Below are 8,224 nucleotides of genomic sequence, written 5' to 3' on the forward strand. Positions count from 1 at the left end.
TGATTCATTTTATGTGTTGTATTGGTTCGAAAATTCAATAAAAATATTGAACACGGTAGGTAAGGGGAGAGTTAGAGGATATTGCGCTATATAAACGCTCGTTAAAAAAACAACACACACACACACACAAACACATACACATACACAGACACACACACACACACACACACACACACACACAACCAAAACAAACAGACATTTAGAGACAAGAAAATAATCTCTCCTCCTCGCCTATTCAGATGCAATGATTGAGCACTTTTCATGGACACTGCGCTATATAAATGCTGGTTAAACACACACACACACAATCACATTCACACAAATACATACACACACATACACACACATACACACATACACACACACACACACACAACCAAAACCAACAGACATTTAGAGACAAGAAAATAATCTCTCCTCCTCGCCTAATCAGATGCCATGATTGAGCACCTTTCATAGACACTGCGCTATATAAATGCTGGTTAAACACATACACAAACACACAACACACACAAACACACACACATACACACACAACACACACAACACACACAAACACACACACACACACACAAACACATACACATACACAGACACACACACACACACACACACACAACCAAAACAAACAGACATTTAGAGACAAGAAAATAATCTCTCCTCCTCGCCTAATCAGATGCAATGATTGAGCACTTTTCATGGACACTGCGCTATATAAATGCTGGTTAAACACACACACACACACACACAATCACGTTCACACACACACACACAACCAAAACCAACAGACATTTAGAGACAAGAAAATAATCTTCTCCTGGCCTAATCAGATGCAATGATTACAGACAGTGGAGTTCCCCTATGATTTGTGTTGTCTGCCTTGTCACAATATTCATCATATCGATCTTAGGATTTAAATAACAAAATCGATATCGCATCTTCAGACATCGGCGGGGAACAACGATGCGAAGGTGATTCTCACCTGGAAAAAAGGAAAGGTGTTGAATTATAGATAGTTTGCTCTTGGCTAAGATGGAAGCTCACAACATTGCCATCCGGAAGTATAAGGGACGAAGACACGAAACTGTGTGTATCCATGAACGTTTATAGTCGGGTTAATACAGTTCAGTGAGCATTACTCATAAACGCGGATGGCAAAAAACAACAACAAAGACCTGAGTGACGTTATCTTCGAACTGTCTATAGATAGAATGCGCTTGGCCAAGGAGTTCACAACATTGCCATCCGGAAGTATAACGGACCAACACACAAACTCTGTGTAACCATGAACTTTTATAGTCTGGTTAATACAGTTTAGTGAGAACAACTCACAAACGCGGATGGCAAAAACAATAACAAAGGCCTGAGTGACGTCATCTGCATACTATCTACAGATAGTTTGCTCTTGGCTAAGATGAAAGCTCACAACATTGCCATCCGGAAGTATAACGGACAAACACACAAAACTATGTGTAACCTTAAACGTTTATAGTCTGGTTAATACAGTTTAGTGAGAATTACTCATAAACGCGAGTGGCAAAATACAATAACAAAGACCCGAGCGACGTCAACTTCATTCTATCTATAGATAGTTTCGAAGATGACGTCACTCAGGTGTTTGTTGTTGTTTTTTGTCATCCGCGTTTATGAGTAATGCTCACTGAACTGTATTAACCAGACTATAAACGTTCATGAAAACACACAGTTTTGTGTGTTGGTCCATTATACTTCCGGATGGCAACGTTGTGAGCTTCTTAGCCAAGTGCATACTATCCATACATGAAAAGTGAAGAAAAAATTTTCTGTGGCCCAGTGTATTGAATTATTGAGTGTTAGGGCTGGACTGACGTGTCTTTATTTGTAGGTCTGATTACCCAATTCCTTATGGGCTCATTGTTGTAATGGTAAACTCAAAAAAAAAAGAAGGAAAATGACTCAAAATATTCTCCATTACAACAATGTTAAACTAGGCCCTTAATTGGCTTCGGATGTCAGACCTGCATATATATTACTTACTTACTTAGGCCGTCCCTTGGGGCGCCCAACATGAGCCACAAGTCTTCGCCATTCTGTCCTGTCCTCCATAAGCTTACGCAGCTCCCGGGTGTTGTCCATTCCTGTGTCATCTAGCAGACAGTCAATGCATGTTTTATTCTGCCTGCCTCTGCTTCTGGTTCTCTAAGGTGGTTCCCATAGCACATATAATATATATATCTAAGGGTAAATTTTTCTTTAGGGTCTATTCCAAGGGAAGACTGGAATAACCTAGGCGTCAGCCGCAGTCCAGCGCCGCAAAGTGAGCTAAGTAAGGCTAGGTGACTTGCTCAAGGCCACATAGCGCAGCGGCGGGTAGTCGAACTCGGTACCTTTCGAGTACGAAGCACAGACCGTACCGCTGAGCCACGCTGTCCTTCTGGGGTGGCTTTCTGTTTTCTTGTACTTTTTCTTTCATGCTTTGTGCGGCTATGTGCTCTTGTGGTATGACACTCGCTTTCGGATCGGAAGCTCCTGGGTTCGAGCCTCGCGCTCGTCGCATAGTTGAGTCCTTGGAAAAGGCTCTTTACTCACATTCTCTCACCGTACTCAGGTGTAAAATGAGTACCTGACCGTTAAGAGCGTTGTCTTTGTCTGAAAATTTGTAATATCGCCTAACAGGCGTCATGTCCCGTCCTATATGTTAAAAGTTGCTGTTGGTCAAGGGACCCCTTGTAAAGCGCTTTGAGCACATTTAGTGGATAAACCTCAATTTCTTCTTCTTTCTTTCTTTGTTTGGGACTGTTTCGTGCACACTTTTTCATATCTTTATTCTTGGCTGTAAACCGAGTGCATTCAATAGTCAGATGTCACGTCGCCCAGCAACGAGCAGCTTCGTCCTAAACAAAGAAAATCGGCACTTTTTATTCTTCATGCTGGCGAGAACTTCTTCACATGTCATAATGTGATCAGAATGTATAAAAGTCAAAATAAGATAAGATTTATAATGCTTCTCTCCTCTGGATACACTTTTATGATCGTCGGAGAAGTATTTCATAAGGGCATCCGCCATTGTTCCGATAGTTTAGAACCAGTTACTAAGTTACCATGCGTCATTACGAGGGAAGTGACGTCACGACTGTTGAATCCTATTTCCACTCGTATTCGTGAATAATTAATTAGTAATTGTCATAGACGCTATACATTTCTGTAATTTACTCACAACAAACACATGAAACAACACACCAGCAAACAAAACTATGTGTAACCCAATACGTTTATATTACTATTTAAACATTTATTTAGTGAGAACTGATCATCCAAAGGTGTTCTAAAAACAACAAGGAAACTCCGTGTGTTGTTTCACTTTGTTGGTAGGAAATTGAAAGAAATTTCAATAGGATTCAATAGTCTGATGTCACGCCGCCCGGCAACGGCGGCCATCTTGGTTCTAAACAAAGAAAATCATGACTTTTTATTCTTCATGCTGGCTAGAACTTTTCATATGCCTTGTGATCAGAATGTGTAAAAGTCAAAACATGATCAAATGTATATGGTTTTTTTCCTCTGGATAGGCTTTTATGCTCGCCGGAGAAATATTTCATACATGCGTTCGACATTGTTCCGATAGTTTAGAGCCAGTGTTACTAAGTTACCATGCGTCATTAGGAAGGAAGTGACGATACGACTGTTGAAGAGTATTGAAAGAGATTTTAATTCCGAGATGAAACGTTCGATTCGGCAAATAAACGAGTGAATTGCACTCACTTTGTTATGATTAAAACAACAGACCGACTGAGAGGAAAGGTCAAAATGGAGGGCAAGACGAACCGGAGTGGAAATTGAATGCACTCAGTGTATAGCCATATCTTGTACCTCCTCCCCCACCCCCCCCCCCACCCCCCTTCCTAACTCCTTACCGCTATAGATAGTATGCGCTTGGCTAAGAAGCTCACAACATTGCCATCCGGAAGTATAACGGACCAACACACAAAACTATGTGTATCCATGAACGTTTATAGTCAGGTTATTACAGTTCAGTGAGCATTACTCATAAACGCGGATGGCAAAAAACAATAACAAAGACCTGAGTGGCGTCATCTTCGAACTATCTATTTTTGAAGAGAATAATAGATAGTAGGTGCTTGGATAAGAAGCTCACAACATTGCCGTCCGGAAGTATAACGGACCAACACACAAAACTATGTGTAACCTTAAACGTTTATTGTCTGATTAATACAGTTTAGTGAGAATTACTCATAAAACATGGATTGCAAAAAAAAAAAAAAAAAAACAATAACAAAGGCCTGCGTGGCTATGTGGTCTAGTGGTATGACACTCGCTTTCGGATCGGAAGGTCCTGGGTTCGAGCCTCGCGCTCGGCGCATAATTGAGTCCTTGGAAAAGGCTCTTTACTCACATTCTCTCACCGTACTCAGGTGTAAAATGAGTACCTGGCCGTTAACAGCGTTGTCTTTGTTCGAAAAATTGTAATGTCGCCTAACAGGCGGCATGTCCCGTCCTACATGTTAAATGTTACTGTTGACCAGGGACCCCTTGTAAAGCGCGTTGAACACATTTAGTGGATATTGCGCTATATAAAGCTCAAAAGTTCAATTTTTTTTAGTTAACTAGTGGTTTTAACGATGGTTTTGATAAAGAAGAATATGACAAAAGAGTGAATAGTTTTCATTCTTATAGATAGTATGCGCTTGGCAAAGAAGCTCATAACATTGCCATCCGGAAGTACAACGGACCAACACACAAAACTGTGTGTATCCATGAACGTTTATAGTCAGATTAATGCAGTTCAGTGAGCATTACTCATAAACGCGGATGGCAAAAAACAACAACAAAGACCTGAGTGACGTCATCTTCGAACTATCTATAAGAAAGTTGTATCTAATGACAGAGAAGGAACAGGGAGAAAAATGTGCTATAGATAGTTCGAAGATGACGTCACTCAGGTCTTTGTTATTGTTTTTTGCCATCCGCGTTTATGAGTAATGCTCACTGAACTGTATTAACCTGACTATACACTTTCATGGATACACACAGTTTTGTGTGTTGGTCCGTTATACTTCCGGATGGCAATGTTATGAGCTTCTTAGCCAAGCGCATACTATCTATAGGAAAGTTGTATCTAATGACAGAGAAAGAACAGGGAGAAAAAATGTGCTATAATTTAATCTGATTATTTCTCTAGATCGCTCTTTACAATTTTCAGTCTCGTGTCGGCTATTTAGGTCACCACCTCTTCATTGCCCCACTCTAGAAAAACAAAACAAAACAAAACACGTATTTAAATATTTTGGCCAGAAAATTCGTCCTTCAATAAATATCGATGGATTAAAATGACGTCACGTCTTGTTAACAACTCTCAAACCCGAAACTTCAGGAACTCCCAGCTTTGAGAGTTTTTTGAGAGTTCAATTTATTATTGATTGATAAAATTTGAAGGACGATTTTTCTGTACAAAATTTTTAATAAGTTTTTTTTTGTTGTTGTGGATAATACGTCAGTTTATTAATAATGATCTTTATTCTTTTATTATGAGACAAAGATTTATTTTTTCGAGTTGTAAATTGATGAGATTTTTATATCTTTTTCATTCTCTTTCTTTCTTTGTTCCTGTTTTGAATGAATCCACAAAAGACAGTCGGAAGTAGCTTTATCGTTGAAAGTGCCTGTAACTTTTGATCGACTCTCTTTCTTTAGTTTAACCATGAAATATTTCATTTTTGTTTTGTTCTAGGTAGGCAGATAGATAACTATACATATCAATATATATATAATAATTATATATATATATTTATATATAATATATATATAAAATTATATATAATATATATATATATATATATATATATATATATATGTAGGTAAGTAGATGATTATTATATATATATATATATATATATATATATATATATATATATATTATTATATTGATATGTATTAGATAGGGATGGTAGTTAGATAGATTGATAAATAGAATATAATATATATATATATATATATATATATTATATATAGTATATAGATAGTAGATAGATAGATAGATAGATAGATAAATAGATAGTATAGATAATAGATAGATAGATAATGATAGATATATAGATAGATGGATAGATAGATAGATAGATAGATGGATAGATAGATAGATGGATATATAGATGGATAGATAGATAGATAGTTGGATAGATAGATAGATGGATAGATAGTTATATAGATCAATAGATAGACAGATAGACATATAATTAGATAGATAGATATATAAGTAGGTAGGTAGATAGATAGGCATATACATATATAAATATATATAATAATATAACGAATCACCCAAAATAACCCGGGAGCGGGTGGTTGGGGGTGGGAGAAGGGGGGGGGGGGGGGGTGGAAGAAAAGGGGTGGGGGGCGGTGGAAGAAAGCGGGGGGGGGGGGTGAGGTGTATTAACTCCATTCTATATTAAAACAAAAGCCCGACACAAAAGTGGATCCCGATGCGTCACCGCCAAATCCCCTGTCCTAGAATTATTCCAAAAACCCTTTTAAACAAACAATTATTATTATGGCCAAGATCTATTTTAGACAGAAAAATGCCATAATCACACTGGCTGGCATTTCTCTGAAAAAACACATTAAAAAAATAATGGCCAGAAAACTCATTCTTCGAAAATGGATTGATTAAAATTATGTAGGTCATCTTGAATCTTGTGAACATCTTATCAAACCTGGGACTTACTGGAAGACTCGGGTTTGAGAGTTTTTAAAAAGACGGGGGTAATTTGAATCGATCGATATTTAAAGGTGTTTGAGATTTCTGGCCAAATTTTTTAAAGATATGGCGTTTTTTTTTTTTTACTGAGTTTGGTGTCGGAGTCTGCCATCATGTTTCTATTCTCCTTCTCTCTTTCTCTATTTATCTCTCTTTCTCTACCTCTCTGTCTCTCTATATCTCTCTCTAGCTCTATCTCCGTCTATCTCTATCTATCTCTACCTCTCTCACTATCTCTATCTATCTATCTATCTATCTATCTATCTATCTATCTATCTATCTATCTATCAATCAATCTATCTATCTATCTATCTATCTCTTTCTGTCTCTCTCTCTCTAACTCTCTCTATCTCCCTGTCTCTTTTTCTAGCTATCCCTCTCTCTATATATATATCTATCTCTACCCTCGTCTTTCCATTGATAATATTCTCTCTATCTCTTCTCCCGTCTTCTCCTTTCTATCTCTATCTCTCGTCTTCTCTCTCTCTTATATATCTCTCTTCTCTTCTATCTCTCTCTTCTTCTATCTCTCATCTCTTCTCTTCTTCTATCTCTGTCTCCTTCTCTCTCTTCTCTCTTTCTCTTCTCTCTGTCTCTATTCTCTCTCTTCTCTCTCCTTCTCTATCTACCCTATTTTTACATCTTTCTTTTTTGTCTGTCTACTTCTGAAATTTCTCTCCTTTTTCTCTCTGTCTACTATGCTGACTCTTTTCTCATACTTTCTTTACTGTATCTTTAATCTAAGATAATCTCATCCATTATCTACTCTTATATCTTTTGTATCATATCTCTTTCATTCTAGTTTCACTTGCTTCTCGTTATTGTCTCTCTCTATCATGTCTTCTTATTTTCTCTCTCTCTCTCTATCTCTCTCTCCTTCTCTCTCTCTCTCCTTCTCTCTCTCTATCTCTCTCTCTCCTTCTCTCTCTCTCCTTCTCTCTCTCTCTCTCTCCTTCTCTCTCTCTCCCTGTGAGTTCTTTCCCTTGCGACAAAAACCAAAAATCGATATACCAAGATCGGTATCTTGGAAGAAATCTTGTATCGATAATTATGGTTTCAATTTTTCTTTGTTTGACAATTGACAAAAGTGACCAGTATCCTCGTGACGGTATTATGCCGACTTGTAGCAACAGCTTTAAAAACTAGACATAAACAAATTTAAAAAAAAAATAAAATTAAAAAAATATTTAAAAAAAACCAGACTAACATGGGGGCAGCGCGTAGCCATCGTAAACTTATAGATAGTTCGAAGATGACGTCACTCAGGTCTTTGTTATTGTTTTTTGCCATCCGCGTTTATGAGTAATGCTCACTGAACTGTAGATAGAATGCGCTTGGCCAATGAGTTCACAACATTGCCATCCGGAAGTATTTTAATTCAGAAAAGTGAGTGGAGCAGGCACTTATGTTGGTAACAAACAAGATATGAAGTGAGTAGAAAAGTGCCAGAAGACAATAGAGAATAAAATTTTT

Source organism: Berghia stephanieae, chromosome 15 (assembly GCF_034508935.2).
Source record: "Berghia stephanieae isolate SIO BIC M18660-M18661 chromosome 15, UCSD_Bste_1.3, whole genome shotgun sequence".
NCBI lineage: Eukaryota > Metazoa > Mollusca > Gastropoda > Nudibranchia > Aeolidiidae > Berghia > Berghia stephanieae.